General features: G+C 30.6%; 2 long non-coding RNA genes across 4 annotated transcripts; one reads left to right on the top strand and one right to left on the bottom strand.

Moving 5' to 3' along the window:
* Positions 1 to 7,042: 7,042 nt before the first annotated feature.
* On the top strand, positions 7,043 to 12,463 carry LOC111899230 (uncharacterized). Of its 2 annotated transcripts, XR_006185757.2 has the most exons (7): positions 7,043 to 7,758; positions 8,320 to 8,449; positions 8,658 to 9,057; positions 9,134 to 9,182; positions 10,980 to 11,097; positions 11,177 to 11,332; positions 11,556 to 12,463. It is a non-coding gene; the product is annotated as an uncharacterized LOC111899230 (long non-coding RNA). The 2 variants fall into 2 exon arrangements; XR_006185756.2 differs by having other exon boundaries at positions 7,044 to 7,758; positions 8,658 to 9,182; positions 11,556 to 12,459.
* A 2,769-nt stretch (positions 12,464 to 15,232) lies between these two features.
* On the bottom strand, positions 15,233 to 17,588 carry LOC111899243 (uncharacterized). 2 transcript variants are annotated; one of them, XR_002852828.3, is made up of 4 exons: positions 17,408 to 17,588; positions 17,081 to 17,276; positions 16,787 to 16,901; positions 15,233 to 16,163 (listed from the first exon to the last, which is right to left on the bottom strand). It is a non-coding gene; the product is annotated as an uncharacterized LOC111899243 (long non-coding RNA). The 2 variants fall into 2 exon arrangements; XR_008225485.1 differs by having other exon boundaries at positions 17,081 to 17,588.
* Positions 17,589 to 17,897: the final 309 nt, after the last annotated feature.

The following is a 17,897-nucleotide window of genomic DNA, read 5'->3' as shown; positions in this document are numbered from 1 at the left end:
AGTAATTGACCCCACGTCGTTTTGGGTAATATTTTAAGGTAATCAGGTGATTAAATTTTATTTTTAACCTTAATTTTCACATAATGTTGCATGTATCTATGTATATGTAACTTTAGGTTGGCTTAAAAGGTAAACAAGTGATTAATTTTTGTTGTTAACCTTCAAAAGTTGTTCAAGTACTGGAATTCGCAGGTTCATACTTGTTTTTTATCGCTATCTTGTCCTTTAAATTGTTAACTCTAATCTCGTTGTTGTATCAATTTTATTATTACAAACTTATGATTATTAGATGGTGTATTTAAATTGTATACGGATGCCTATGAACTATGTCACACGTAGCTGAAATATCGAAAGTTTGATGCTTTTTTCACTTTAGTATATGATAAAAACAGGGAAAAAAAGAGATGATGGATGTAATGTAGGGTATTCTTTAAGAATAGAATACTAAAACCAATGTATTCTTTAAGAATGAAAGACTGGAAATAAAAAGAGGACCGATAGTTCAAGAATGTTGCAAATAGTGCAGAGATGATCAAAAATGAAGAATATAGCAGAAGAATGTAGGGTTTTTGTTTTTTACTGTAGCCTTTTGACAAAAAGAATGTGGTATATATAAATTTTTTTTTGTATATTCTTGAATTATGTAAGAATTATTAGGTTTGTATATAAAACTTATGGTGTTACGAAACTTGGAAATCATTTTTTATTCTTCACTTCCTTAGTAATACTTGAATTTTTCAAGAGTTTTTTATTCAAGCATTCTTTAAGAATGTTTTAATTCTTCAAGAATTGTAAATTGTCTTCGTTTGAAATTTCTTATAAAAGTTATTTGTTCTATTCGCAAAGAATGTAATTTTTGTAATTGATATAAATTTTGTGAGTACTGTGTACAAAATTCTTGTATATTCATTAAAAAATATGTCATAATATGTTTATATATTCTAGAGAAAAAACATCATAAATGGTCCCTGTGTTTTCCCAGATTCTGAAGTTTAGTCCCCGTGGTTTAAAAATCTCATAGTTGGTCCCTATGCTTTCAAAACTTTTGACAGATGGTCCTTATCCCTCACACCATTAGAATCCCACCGTTAACCCTTATTTCATTAAAATAATATAAGGGTAAATTGGTCTTTTCACTTGTGCCCTCTTCTTTATAACCAAATGCATGTATATATTTTGAAAACCCTTCTCGCACCCACCCTCTTCTACTCTCACTCTACTGTGCATCCAATTCCAAAACGATTTCTGCGAGTGTCGAAGATGGCGATTTGTAGATGTGGAATGGAAACAACGAAGTTGACCTCATGGACGGATCGTAACCCAGGAAGGCAATTTTTGAATTGTTCAAGATGTGGGTTCGTAAGGTGGGTTGACCCCCCGATGTGTGCAAGGGCATTGGTGGTGATTCCAGGTTTAATAAGATCAATGAATCGATTGGAAGGGAGGGTTGCGATTGCAAGTGCAGAACTGTGGAACTACCGGCTGATGTTGTTCTGTTCATGGATAATTTTTTTTGGTTTAATTTTAACTAGTAAGGATTTGGATGGTAATAGGATGGGGGTTTTTGGTTTCTTTTGTACACATCTAACTAGTTCAGGGGGTTTTGGATTGTGATGGAATGGGTATTTTTGGTTTCATTTTGTTGTATGAAGTGTAACACATTAAGTTAATGGAAATGATGATTATGTATTTTGTTATAAATCAGTGGTTTTGATGTTTATTTTCGTATGATGAATTGTTATAACTGCATCTTGCAAATGGTTAGGAATGGTATTTCAAATCTACATTGTTATACATGCATCTTTTTTAGAAAGGTTTGGAGAGGGTAACTCATAAGCAAAATGTTGATAAATCATTACAAAATGTTGATAAAATCATTACAAGTCTGTGTTTAACCCATACAAACATGAGACTTACTTTCAACATACTTACTGATGGAATGTCTTAACCCATACAAACATTACAAAAGACCTAATTACCATAATTTAAACAACCAAACCATAATTTATGTTTCAAAAGACCTAACTACCCAAACATCCAACTAACTACTTAACAGAATTTCCTAAATTCCCCTTTCCCTTTCCTTGTGTCTTACCCTTTGCCTATGTCTTCCCTTTTCCCTGTGTCTTCCCCTTTGATCCAACTTCACTAATGTCTCCCTGCCCTTTACATGTTCTGGAATTGTGCCCCTTGTTATGACACTTTGAACAAGTGACTGCAATAAATTTCCTGCTTAATTTAGTGGTTTGGCTGTTGGGATCATCAACACTTCCCCTTCTCTTCTTTTTTGGCCTCCCAACCTACATATATGCATTTATTATATTTAAAACATTAACATACATGCTGGCATTAAAAGTACATATCTAGCCTAGTTGACATAACAACATATGTGTGATGTTTTGGTGGAGTTAAAGTGAATGGACAATCACTTTTTGGCCACATTGAACGACCATTTATTGGATCAATTTTGTTCAGATACATGGCTCTCCATGTTGATAACTTATAGCAAGGATGGACCCAATCCTCAACATCAGGGGCATCTTCTAAATTTTCAATTTTTTTCCATATAGCAGAAACAACATGCCTACATGGAAAACCTGTAATCTCCCAGAACCTACAAGTGCAACTTCTTTCATTTAGGTTCACCACATACTGATCCTGCCATGTGCTTGCAACTTGGTACTTTCCTGCCCCATTATACTTAGCTACATACTTTGCTGCTTGAGTCTTAATCTCCTCTAAAATTATAGTTGCAGTAGTACTTAGTTCCCCTTGACACTTATCTATTTCCACGTGTAAAGCTTTGATTGGAATTTTATGGTTACTTTGAATTTGTGGAACAATTAAGTTTGCTAAATATTTGGAAGTACAAGCTTTATCTGATCTTGTCTGCAAACATTTATGGACATCATGTACTGTTTTCACCAACCAATATGTATTCTCATCTGGCCTCGAGATTTGGATTGCCCAAGGACATTTTTCCTTTTTTACTAATCACATTTTTTTACTTGCACTTTACCTTGCTTCTAGTTGATGGCCCACCACATTGAACTGTTTCAGTAGATTGTCCCTTGCACTTTACCTTACTTCTTGTTGATGGCCCACCACATTGAACTGTTTCAGTAGATTGGCCCACAACACCTCCACATTTGACCCTTATCCTGATTTTATCATTTTTTGCTAAGTATAGGGACCTCCTTGTATTTACAGCATGTGCATGCATGTAGTCCACAACTTCCTTCTTTGTTTTGAAACACTGCCCCACCCTATATGGTTTTAAATGGATCTCCCCATGTGAGCATGGAGTTGACCTACTCAACTCCTTAAGAATTTTTGTCCTTTCATCTTCATTAAATCCTGCATACTGATAATCATCACTTTGAATAACTTCCAACTCTTCATCAACTATGTCATTACCTATACTTTCAGTTTGCTTGTTTAAAATTCCATGTTCATCTACATCCACAGCACTTTGGAATTCACTCATGTCTATATCCACATCAAATTGCAAGTTAGACTCATGTACAATGTAGTCACTATCATCAGAATCATCTCCACTATAATCAAAACCATCTTCATTCTCACTATAGAAAGCATCTCCACTATCATCACTTACCATGCCCTCTAGAATTTCCATTTCTACTTGATTGTCTTCACCATTTGATACACTGTACTCAGCATCAAATTCAGCATAAGTTGAATAATCATCTGTAAATGCTTCAAATTCATCGAGTCTTACACTTTGTTGTCCATCAATATCTTTAGAAATTGGTTCCTCTACAAGATTGCCTAAATTGCCCTTACACACTTCTTCTATGTTGCCCATGATCAATCCTTCATTCACATCAATGACATTACTTCGTTGGCTAACTTGAGACATAACATATGGAACAATAGTCTTTGAATGATCCTGACTTTCATCCATATATATTACCTGTGACTGGTCAACAACATGGTTGGCAGGGGGGTCTAACTCAAGCTTTTTACTACACGATCCTACTTCTCTTCTAGAAGGTTTTTTTTCTATTAAGTTCCAGTGACACACTCTCAGGTTCCAGTTCCTTGATAACAACTTTGGAATGAGACTTAAAATAACTAGCTACCCTAGTCTGACCAATTTCAATATAGACCCTTACAAGTCTATGCTTAGGGACATACGAAACCAATTTAAGAACATCTTGGTCATTCCCTAAAGGCAATAACCCGTAGTCTAAGGGAAATTCAGGGATACAGAAATGGTAGTAAAGAGTTTGTTCACCTTTGTACCCTAATTCTCGAACCATGTCATCGAGTGTCAACGTCATCTACGTATGATACAGTACCATCGACGTATTTCCTTCCAGGTGACTTGGTGAAGACACCACTATAGTGTATCTTCAACATGAAATACTTATCATATCCCTCTACAAACACAAAAATAGAAAGGATAAAGAAGATGATTTATCTTCACAAATACATTCAAGGAAAACAAAAACTTTAGTTTTTTTTTTTTTTTATGAAAAATCTTACCGTATCTCGATTACAAGTCCTTCAAGCACACATTTTTTTCATGCAAACACCATATTGACAGAACCATTATCCTTTGGTGTTGTGTAAACCCTAAACCCCAATTTCGTTTCTTGGATGAGAGTGATCTGTTGAAGACGAAGTCAATGTGCTCTTGGGAGATGAAGAGTGTTTGGGAGTTGACGTGAAGAAGACAGTGGCATAATCATTTCCCTCAATAAAGAAGAGGGCACAGGTGAAAAGACCGATTTACCTTTATATTATTTTAATGAAATAAGGGTTAACGGTGGGATTCTAACGGTGTGAGGGATAAGGACCATCTATCAAAAGTTTTGAAAGCATAGGGACCAACTATGAGATTTTTAAACCACGGGGACTAAACTTCAGAATCTGGGAAAACATATGGACCATTTATGATGTTTTTTCAATTCTAGATTTATATGCCAGATAAATTTTCTGTGCAATTGAAATCAATTAAACTCAAATTAAGATTGAATGTTGCAGATTTTTTAAAAACGGTACATTCCATAAGAATGCTTTATGCAATTGAAATTTATTAAAATAATATTATAATTGAAACTGAAATAGATTGAAACATGATAAGAAAAAAACAATCAAACATATATCCTTAAAATCCTCCATTCCTAATTTGTTTATCACCAAAATGTCCAGTTTACCCTTCTGAAGGTTTCAATATATAAAATAATTAATTTTTTTCCCTTTTTAATTACAATCATGCCATTGTTGATCTTAACCCTCCATTCTTTTAATCCGATGGATATAATTTGGTCATACATTCACACTATAATTACAATTCACATTTAATCCTAACCATATATATATATATATATATATATATATATATATATATATATATATATAGAGAGAGAGAGAGAGAGAGATAAAGAGAGAGAGAAAGAGAGTTCAGTTGAGAAAAAAAAGGTTGTGAATCATTCTCAGCCACACATTTGTTTTGCCGCAAAACATTTAGGTGAACCGACGGAAATAGATAGTGGATACTCATGTGTTTTTCAACCAACATGTTTTCTTAAACTAGGTTAATCGTTACCTTAATATAGACAAAACCTTTTTTTTTGTTTTTTTTATTTTTAGAAAACTATTTTTATCAAAAATTATTTTAAGTATATCAAAATTCATAATTTTTCATTCTCTATAAATAGACATCCATATTGATATAGTTTTAAGATAAAAAAAAAATTATTTTTCTTAGAGTTCCAGCTCTCGTTATTTATAAGTGAATCGATTTTTATTACAGTACATTCTTTATTTATTTATGAATAAAACGTATGTTTAACTTTTTTATAGTTTAAGTATCATTCATATATAAATATAACACGTAATAAAACTTTTTTACCTAAAATATATATATTTTTTACATCATCTTTCGTCACACGTTATATTTATATGTGAAGAAAATGTGTATTAATGGTGGTCATATGTTATATTCATATATAAATAAAAAATTTATCAGATTTTTGTTATAGTTCATTTATTATTCGAATATGAATAAGTAGTATGTTAATAAAAGACGACATGTTTTAAAATTTTGAACTACTTATTCATATATGAATAACAAATGAACTGTAACAAAATTATGATAAATGTGTTTTTCATATATGAATATAACTTGTGAGGAAGACTAATAAACATTTTATTCATATGTGATTATAACATGTGACAAGAGCTAATATAAACTATAAAGAGTTTATATATGTTATATTTATATATGAATGATATTTAAACTCTAAAAAAATTAATCATACTTTTTTCATAAGTGAATAACAAATATACTATAGTAAAAATTTGATCTATTTTTAATCACTTATAAATAAAAAGGCTGAAACTATAAAAAAATAAAATTTTTATTTTATCTTAAAACTATATCAATATAGATTTCTATTTATAGGGAATAAAAAATTATGAATTTTGATGTATTTAAAATCATTTTTCGATAAAAATTGCTCCTTAAAATTTTAAAAAACGAAAAAAAACTTATGTTTTTGTATATATATTAAGGTAATGATTAACATAGTTTAAGGAAACATGTTTTGTTGGAAAACACATGTGTATTTCTTTCCCATTCTCACCGGTATGTTGGAGGCTTTTACGGCAAAAATAAATGATTGACTGAGAATTATTCCTCTATTTTCAACATTTTTTATTTTGTCAATTGAATTTACCCCTCCTTCTCTCTCTGTTTATATATATATATATATATATATATATATATATATATACATAGAGAGAGAGAGAGCGGGGGGAGAGAGAGAGAGAGAGAGAGAGAGAGAGAGAAAGAGAGAGGAATGATCATTTGAGAACTCATAATTTCCCGAGAACCTGAGAACTAAACGTGGGTCGTCAGATTAAAAAAAATTAAGGGCTAAAATCAATTATGGCAATTTTGTAAATAAATGGAAAAAAACACGGAAGGGCATCTTAATAAAAACACATAAGGCCATTTTAGGGATTTAGAAATTGGACCCAAATAAACATATTAGATTAGTATCTTTTGACGTCCGTCGGTTTCCCTAAAAACAAATACTACCATCTCGTTCTTCACTGGCGATCAAAGACGCCTCATTCCTCATCCGTCGATCGCCTCCCTCCTCCCTTCACCGACCACTTCTACCTCTTCCTTATCTCTATTGAACCAATCCGCCGTTTGATGTAAAAGAATCATTTAAACAATACTCCGATGATGGGATCCATATAACAGCCGATCAACTTTGAAAGTTTATTGAGGAGATCAATTGCCTCAATTTTAGATATTGAGCGTATACTAGAGCAGGTTCTTCACAAAAGGCGTCCAATTACTTACTTCCTTCTATCGCCGCATCGCCTCTTCGCTCACGTTCTTCCTCATAGAGTTAGCAAATTTTGATATGGAAGTAAACACGGTATTTCACCCCCAATTTATCTAGATCCTTACCACTTCCATATCTGGATCCATCTCATATAGTCTCCTAATTATCTAGATCCTTAAATTATCATCGCCTCCACCCTTCCAACGCCTAACATCAGTCATGATTATGTCATCTTAAGGTTTCAATATCAAATTTCACTTATGTGTTGAAGATCGAAAGGAGATGAAGGTGAAAGTTGTTCGCGAGATGTTTTCTCATAAACAGTTATCTCCAACGTCTTTGTCTGTCTGACATTTGCAATCAAATTTATTATTAGCTTCTGTGACCTTGTAATCGTCAGGATCAGTCATCGCCTCATCGGTGTACGGTTAGATTCACTTTCCCTTTCTTTGAATTTATTCATCTATGGTTAAATGATTTCCCTCGAATATCAGTGTTATAAGTTGATGTCATCTAGTAGCTTACTGTATTAGATTTGAATCATGATTAATGTTCTTAGAAGGTATATTGATTACTATAGAAGAAGTGTGGTGTTCCTGAAACTTTGATTCTATTCATGCTTATAAATAAGGAAATAAAAGCTTATATGTGAATCAGAACTGGAATAAACTAATTGTTGTGAATCAGAACTGGAATAAACTAATTGCTTAAAGTCCTCTAGTTTATACTCCACCTTTCTATATCATCAATTGACTTCTCTTTCACCTATCTGTTTTGGAAAAAAAATCACAGATAAACAGTGTTTTCCTCTCCCTGAATATATAAGTTGCTCTTTCCTCTATAGCATGTTTCATTTGGACTATACATATATAAATATGTTTTCTTATTCTCGTCAACGAAATGGTTTTACACTGCTTAGTGATATATCTGTGAAAAAAATGACTATTACTATACTACTCACTTTGGCTTTGTTTGTTTTCTTTGGTAGGGAATCAAGTGATCCAAACAACAAGAAGACATATTTTCCCTCCGACTGAAACCGACACAGAAACTGATTCAGACTCTGATGATGATCATGAAGATGGTCACATTGAGTATGACGCCAATTTTAAGAAATGGTATGCTCTCTTAACTTCAATCTGCTTAATTTAATGTTTTCTTTTGATCATCTGTTGGTTATATTAGTAATTAATCACTTTTGTCTTTATTGAGGTGTTCTTCAAAGCAATTGTTCCTATATAAAGAGTTTTTATTGTTGGTGATTAAAGTCTCAGAAGCTCAACTTTTGCTATGTATATGCTCTAACTGAGTATCTTTTATGTGCAGGATTACTTTGTGGATACATACATATTATTTCAGTTTCCATTTAAAGAAAATAAAAATAAAACAACTTTTGTTCTCTACTGGGAGGTTTAGCATTTTTATAACATAAAAAATGAAATTTCACTGCCTACTTCTTTGTCATAAATTAGGCAAAGTTTAGCTTCATATTTCTCTTCTATTCCTTCACTTTATTTTATCATTATACAGATAATTGTACACCATTCATTGAATCTTTATTTCTTTTATATCACCACATTTACACAAAGAAACTCATTATAATGGATTCTCTCATTGATAATTATTTGAAGCCTTATTCATATATGTCGTTTGGAGGTTATTCTTGATATTCTGGAAATGCTAAAAAAACCTGATGTCAATAATGCTTCATTAATTTGGATTCCAGGTGTGTAGTCTCAATTATCTTCAAATTTCTTAGTTTTTTAATGATTTTTATAAACACGTTTTATATTCTCCTATAGCTGCTTTATGAATTGTCTTTGGATCCCCTCATATTAATTTAAATTTCAGGTATGTAGTCTTAATTATTATCTTTTTTGCCGTATATAATATCCATTATATTAATTTGGATGTGATTCACATGTGATTCACATGTAAATCATATATGAATAATATATGATTCACATGTAAATCACAAGTGAATTACATATGAATTACGTATATATGCACACATTCATATGTTAATCACATGAAAATCACATTTGATTCACATGTAAATCACATTTGATTCACATGTAAATCACATTTGATTCACAAATAATTCACATGTAAATCATGTGTGATTTACATATGTTGTCATATGTAAATGTGATTCATATGTGAATCGCATGTGATTCAAATGTTAATCACATATGTATTTTGTGAGTGTTTTTGTATTAATCAATTTTTTATTTTAAATTTGTTATAGATTTGGAAGAAATTGTGGTGAATATTGAAAAGATAAAAAATGATAAATTGAAGAAAATAAGGAAATATTGACACGATGACATGAAAATGCTTTGAAATTTGTAGCATTTTTTTATTTTTTGTATTTTATTTTGTATCGAATAAAATACGTGTACTATTATGTTTATAGATTAATTAATAAAATTGAGATTTATTAAGATTTACTTACGAATATTATAGTATTTTAATTGATTTTTAAAAATTTATTTTTTAAAACAAATGCAGTTTTTTTTTTAAAAAATTACAGTTTTTATTTTAAATGCAGTTTTTTTTTAAAAAAAATTGGAGTATTTTTTTGAAAAAAATACATTTTTCTTTAAAAAAAATTGCAGTTTTTTTGAAAAAATTACAGTTTTTTAAAAAAGTTGCAGTTTTTTTTATGTGTTTTTTTTTGGAAAAATGTAGTTTTCTTTAAAAGAAAATTTGCAGTTTTTTTTTTAAATTGCAGTTTTTAAAAAAAAAAAATATTTTCTTCATTTTTTTAATTTCATGTTTTCTGAAAAAAATTAAAAAAAACTCCATTTTTTAAAAACAAATCTAAAATGAATTTTTTTTAAAAAAAATCCAAAATTTGATTTATTGTGTTAATTTTTAGAACTTTTTATTAATACTTCTAATAGCAAAAAAATAAATAAATAAACATTAAATGAGATCGGTAAGATGATGATCATACCCTTTATGAGTTAATTTTGATCTAACGCTCAACTTTTAGTTCTCAGATTGTCGGGAAACTATGAGTTCTCAACGGATCTCAATATATATCTTTACTATTATATAAAGCATTTAAGACATTTCTTGAAATTTAAGAGGTATCATACCTACTACATCATGTACAATCAATTTATGATTACCCTTCAATACACATTACATTTCCATTTCAGAAAATAATTACATTAAACATTAATGCTTCATAAATTAAATCAAATCATACTCTTCCATCAATAAAATGACTTTCCTTCTTTATTCCCCTAATCATGCATTGTTATCTCCGACCTTCCTCCATTAAAAACCACACTCAATCTATCTAGCCATTTCAATTTCAAAATTCGAATCCTAAAATCTCATATTGTCTGTTTACAAATTTTCAAGGAATATGGACACATAATAAAAGGTTCCATGGCTCATGTACATTTTCTATAATATTCTTTTTTTGAACGTTGCTTTTTTTCCTAACCGTAGACCTAATTGGATTTCTTGTTAAAATAATGTGCCCTCAATGGAGATAATGGTAATTTTACGTCTCGATGGCAATGACGATATGATTCTTCTTCTCCACCTCCTGGTCATATTATTAAATGCCACCACGATAATCCTCCATTCTATTTCTCTCTAAAAAATTTCTTCTTTGAACCATAATTTTAGGGTTTTAGATGCGGCCTTATCCGACAAGCATGTCAATATGTTGATTTTTTATGGAATCGATTATCTAACACCGTTATCAGGAGTGCTAAACCAATCATGGTTGCATATGGTCATCTTGGTAAGCAACCATGAGTTTCTCTATTACAAGTCATCTCTACTTTGTTCTCGGTAACTAATCACGAGCTTATTTGTTGCAGGTTATATTTAATCTATTCTTGCATGGCTATTTCAAATTTGTGGCTTTTTTTACAATCCACTCATAATCATTTGTAATGCATTCTTCGTTTCGTCAAGGTTGGAGATGGCTTTGGATTCTTGTGTGGAATTTTGTCATCTGTCTAAGAAAGTATATGGTAAGAATCTTTTTTAACATAAAAAAAAGTAAAACATCTTTCCGGTTTACCGATTTGTTTGTATTGTTGGATTCTATTTGTTTTGATTTTTAACAAGCATCTAGGATTTTAATGGTCCTATCAAATTTAGAATATTGGCTTAGGTAGATCTAGAAACCTTCCACCACCATTTCTTCTCCCTGTTTTAACCACTTATCTCAACTTCTTCATTTTTTTTGTGTAGAAATCAAGAATAGTTGGGATCTTAGGAAGGAAGGTGGCTAAAAAGAGCAAATTTTTCTTCAAAAAAGGTGAAATCGACCAAATTTAGGCACCATCTTTCCCAATGCTGCAGTTTTTGTTGTTATAGGGTCTTTATTTTGACCTTTATTGAATTTTCTTCTATGTGGAACCCTTTTTCCAGGAGTCATATCTCCCTTGTAGAAAACGACTTTTTCCAGGAATCATACATCCCTTGTAGAAAACGACCTCAAAAATAAGAATTCTTAATTCTAAATCTTTTAAATTTGGGTTTCTCTATGAGCAAATTCTTCATTTCTTTTTATTTTCCTGGTTGTTTTAGTACACCATTTTTTAAAGGTTATTATTTTACTTTTTTTTTTTATCATAACGGTGTTGGATTTAAAAGCTAGCTATTTTACCTTTCCTCCTTCAGAAACAACTACAACCCTAGAAAAATAGGGGAAGATGTTGTAGAAATCATCCTTGTAGTATTTATTCATTATATACGTGTAAAAGCTTAATCAATTTTATGTATCTGTACATCAATGTCCATATTTTAATAGGGGATGATGTTGTAGACATCATCCTTGGTAATTTTCAATGTGTGATTCATTGATTTATCCTTTATATTCTTCAAATTTTCATATCTAATGTGTTTTAAACTTCCTTTGGTGTATATTCTTAGGGTATGGGCTTGAAGATATCTATATCTGTCACCCCTATCTTTGTATTAGGGTATTTTATTACACACCTTTTAAATTTGAAGGATATTGAATGAGTTGACACATCTAGATGCAGTTCACTTTGCTTAATTTCCATTTCTAATGGTTTGCATTCCAGATAAGGGTGATTATGCTATTGATACATTATGGTGTATCTATTTATCATGTGTGCCATGTTAATAGGTTTTGGATTCGAAGGCGTATATCCACATGTGTGGTTGCTATTCTTGCATAGATTGAGCATGGATGTATTTTACCACTTCAAATGGTCTAACTAATGTGTGTTCTCCTTGGAAAGAAATAGTAACCTAATAAGACAAGTAAATGCATCAGCCACTCATTTTTAAGAAAAAGTAACAAGTTAATATGCTCAAAACATGCAATTATGCATAATAGTCAACCATGAGTCCATATTTGAGGTTATATAAGGAATAAAGAATTCCATAGTCAAAGAAAGAAACTTTAGCCACATTTTTTTATTTATTGTAGCTACAATGCTAAGTCCAAAACATTTATTGCGAGGAAGATCTTTTATTACAGGTTTTTATGTTACACATCTTTTTTTAATAATAGTAAATTATAGTTATAAAGTCAATTTATTTATTGATATTTGATATAGAACAAAAGTCTAAGGAGGATAAACCATGTATGAGTGAAATATGCTTGATAAGTTCTAAAATATTTTTTATCTTTAAAATTATGTACTTATAATACCATTTGTTTCATATATTTATATGTTCATATGAATGGTGGGAAAGGAAAACAATAATCCTTCATATTTTATCAAAAGTTCTAAGACATTTTTTTACATGTGTGTGACATTATAATCCATTTTATTTTTAATAGACGTCTATGTATAGTTTTCAAGCTAAAGTAAGAACATTCTCATTATCGATATATGTGTGTAGTGTTTCAAGGTAAAGTAAGAACACTAAAATTATTTAAAATATTCAACTGTATGATGGAGAGAATTGATTATTACCATTTTTTCAATAGAGAATTTAGAAATAGCACAAAGTAGTATAAGGAAAAAACAAATTAACTATTTTTAAGAGTAATATTTTAACCCAAAGTAACTCTGGAATATATTTTAAAGTTTTTTTTTAAATAATACATCCTGATTACCCAATTAGTTATTACTAATCTCCATTTTATTATAAACAATTTTTTTTTTGAAAAAAACAAAGCATTTTAAAATCAATAATTGGTATCAAATTTATAACCATTGTATTATGGTGTTTGTATATTTAATAGGTTGAAAATCTTAAATGTGGGTGAGATACATTTTTATTGGTTGTCATCACAACATAGGATTTTCTAAAGAGGTAATCATAAAAAAATTGAAAAACACATTGATAAAAATAAAATAAAAGTAAAATAGTATAATAAACAAATAAATGGATAAACATTTACGTTTACTTTATAAATTAAAATGATTTCAAAACTACAAAAAGAAAACTTAAAATAGATTGAAAACAAAAAATTAGATTGAATTATTACAACCCTACAACCCACCAAACCGGTCTAAGTTTTGAAACAAGTTAAGATGTTATTGTTGTTAGAAGTTAAAATTATAAATGAGTGATTAACTGCAATTTGCGAGAAAGTGATGCATAAATGGATTTATCAAAGTTTGAGGATTGTAAAAATGAAAGAATTATCAATATTGTAACTTGGTTATACTTAAATGTTTTTATGGTTTGATATGATACCCGCAAGGAAACTATTCACCGAAATAAATTAATCAGCGTCCGAAAACTATTTGTCGCCACCGCTTTGCGCGGGCACACCACTTGTGTGTGTGTGTGTGTGTGTATATATATATATATATATATATATATATATATATATATATATATATATATAATGAGATACCATATAGAGAGACTGTGGACTAAAGCCATTGGGCTATGGAAGTTATATGATGGGGCTAAAAGTCGTTGGGTTGAATATTTTCTTATGTTATTTATTAATTATTTATTTTAACGAGTATGTAATAATGTATACCCTTGAAGTTTTAACAATTCCACATTCTACCCAGTTTAAAGAGGTTTTCGGTATTATAAGTTTCTTGAATTGTCATTTTAGCCCGTGCATTTCTATTTATTTAAGAATAAAATGTTAACTTAAACTAAATTGCTAAAATCTAAAAGGTTACGGAAATACCCTTAGGACTTATAATAAATTTCATTTTTATCCATACAAACTTTCAATATTACATTAATATCCTTACAAAATTTAAAACAACATATATGTCTATCTAAAACTATAAAAATTATATCTATATCCAAACTCTTATTTTAATTAGGATTAAATCAATTTAATATTAAAAATATTATCTAAAAATCAAAATATTATATGATATTACCAAACTATCATTTCCAAATCCTTTTTAAACTATTAAACACTCGAAACGTGAAGTAAACATCGCCGGCATCGGAGAACTTCCTAGTGTTCCATTGTTGTTGAATTTGAGTTCTTCATTGTATTTATTTGAAAATATTGTTTCTTCTTGAGTTTGGGGTAATGCATATGATTTTTAAACTGTCAATCGTTACATATTTTTGCTGAATTGCTTCCTTTAGTTTATTTTATTTCTAAATCTAATTAATCTCTCCGTCCAGCTCAGTAAAATGTTTTTTTTTTTAACTTATCTCCTCATTACACCTACACAAATTTACACACAACTAGGAAAGAGGCCCCCATGCTAAGCATGGGTCGGAATTTCAGGTTTTTAATTGGATTGTTTATTACACAACATACAACATACAGTTACATGCAAACACACAAATTGGATTATTTATTTAAACACACAAACATATTTATATAATATGTAGCTGTTCATCATAAACTTATCGATATGAATGAAAAAATCAGTAAAAAATATTCTTGTTTATGCAACGATAAAAAGAAGGATTGAGAGTTACATCATCCTCATCCTCTTAATTCACGAAGTTGATGTGCCGTTCTAAGGTTGAGACCAAAAGAAATTTAGATTTTGTAGTTTGCTTTAAGCTCTCTTTCCATTTTACCATTTATACAACCCTAATTAATTTTTGAAATATATTTATTGATTGAAATTGCATTGTTTTCCGAAAAAAACTGATTACAAGTAGTTGATTATAGGTTGATTTTTTATAAAAATGATGATAGGGTGAGCATATTGGTCATCTCTTGATATTGTAGCCACCACTGCAAACAGAAAATAATGAGAATAATCATAGGTTTCTTTCATTTAAATAAAAGAGATATGCATAGTAATTACATTTCCAAACAAATTGGGTATATTACGTGTCAAAAGTCAACCCATGGAGATTCATAACATAAATGACCAAATTTTATAAAAGCAAATCTTTAAGAAAACCAAAAACAAAAAAATATAACTCACTGGAAACCATATCTTCATAATGAAATTCATATGACATATAAATATCTGTTCTTGATGTTGAAAGAGAAAAAAAGAAAATGAATTTGTCCATCAGAAAGATACATACACCATTAATAATTATAAAATGAGATTTCAAACTATTGAAAATTAATAAAACTGGAACATGGAACAATAATTTGTTTAAAGAGGCATTATCTAGATTAAGTAATCAGGACAAAATATTTGATAAATAGGTAAAAGAAAGAATAAAATAAAAGTATCAAAAAACATGCCTTAAAATACAATAGGTTTATAAACTTACCATGTTTGAACACAAATTGGCACTCCTGGGCCTTATAGCATTCGATGTATGGAACATTTGAGCAATTATGAAAACTTATCTTACAAACATATGTAAGAATGACAAATGTTTACCTTTCCGATCAAAACATATTTCAATTTTTTGAAGCTTATACCAAGCTTTTCATATTCAGAAGCAAGCTTTTTAAAGTGCCCACACCTGCAACATAACAAGAGTTAAAAATCTATTGCAACATGTAAAGGAAGAAAACCGAAAAACATTTACAAAAGCATATCAGAAACTGCAATGAAACTACAAATAAGTACTAAATTGACGAAATTCTTTACATTGGGGTTAAGTAAACTTTGAATTGCAGATCAGGTGGGATTTTTTCAATTTAAAGTCTGATATGTTCTACAGTGTTTACATTGTAGCATGGTTGACCAAGAGAATATTGCAAGAAAATCCTTATTAATGGCGTATCAGAAAAGTTGCGGGCTTCAGATGACAACTCATAATCTGAAAAGATGAAGTGATAAAAAGTTGCGAACTAATATTGCACAAATAGACACATAAATGATAAAAAAAATAGTCATATTTTTAACAATATATCACAATTATTCCATATTCATAAAACGGCAGTTTTGTCACCAGCACTGCTGATTTAGCTCACTACAATATGGTATACCAATTGACTTTTGATGTGTATAGGGCATATGTGAAAACTGAAAACTTTGTGATCCAAATAAACCAAAATAAAAGAAAACAGAAAATATTACCCAAAGATATGATTATCCTCAAACACTCATAAATTTTAAGAATAAGAAAAGTTTCTAATAAACCTTATAATAATCAACGAATTTCAACATTCTCTTATCTGCTTTCTTCTGCTCCAAAGTCTCTAAATCACTCTACAAAATGTGACTTGATTTTGCTGGAAGAACCTAAAATCATAAACTGATAAAAACATTACAAAGTTCAGAAAGAAAGTTGGAAGAAGGGTTATACGTAAAAAAACGAAGAATAGCAGAGGAGAAGAGGATCTGGGACAATGGCATGGTTTGCAGAACCAAAGAAGAGGTGAAAAGTAGCAAATGTAAGGAAGGAGAAAAGCGAAAGGTCGAAAGTAAGATTACCTATGTGGGGTTCCAATGAGTGCTCTGGTGGTGTAGGTTTGTCTGAAATGCTAACGAAGCAAACCCCCTCTTTTAGAGTGGGAACAAAATCGAGCAACCTCTAGGCCACCACATCTCCTTCGTTGATGTTGGCAAACAACTCGATTCCAAACACGGTTGCCACGACCTCGACCTCAAGCTTTGTCCTCTTATCAGCCTAACATATTTGAAATGGTAAAAAGAAAGAAATTAGCATGACTGATCACTACATCAGTGAAAGAGCCGATTTAAGGTTTGATGGGTTGGATGTAGAAGGAGCAGTGGTAGGAAAAAGAGAGATGAATCAACCTGCAATGAAGCAGATGGAAAAAGAAGTGAGCAACATGTGATCGGAAGAAGGTAGAATAGTATGGCAGTGCGAAGCATCCAGAGAGAATGATCGAGATAAGAGAAAAAAAGGAGGTGAAGAGGAAGTAATGTTGTAGTCAAAGGAGGCGGAGAGGAAGTGATAACAGGCTAAAGTAACAAAAGTCTGAAAATGGAAAACATTTGTGACCAAAATCAGAAGTGAAGAAAATAAAAAGAAAGAAATTTGCATGATTGATCGCTACATCAGTGAAAGAGCCGATTTAGGTTTCGATGGGTTGGATGAAGAAGGAGTGGTGGTAGGCACAAGAGAGATGAATTAGCCTGCAATGAAGCAGACGAAAAAGAAGTGAGCAACATGTGATCGGAAGAAGGTAGAATACTATGGCAGTGCGAAGCATCCAGGGAGAATGATCGAGATAAGAGAAAAAAAGGAGGCGGTGGAGTCAAAGGCAGTGGACAGGAAGTGATA

The sequence above is a fragment of the Lactuca sativa genome, chromosome 8 (genome assembly GCF_002870075.4).
Source record: "Lactuca sativa cultivar Salinas chromosome 8, Lsat_Salinas_v11, whole genome shotgun sequence".
NCBI lineage: Eukaryota > Viridiplantae > Streptophyta > Magnoliopsida > Asterales > Asteraceae > Lactuca > Lactuca sativa.
This window is presented reverse-complemented; position numbering and strand designations above follow the sequence as displayed.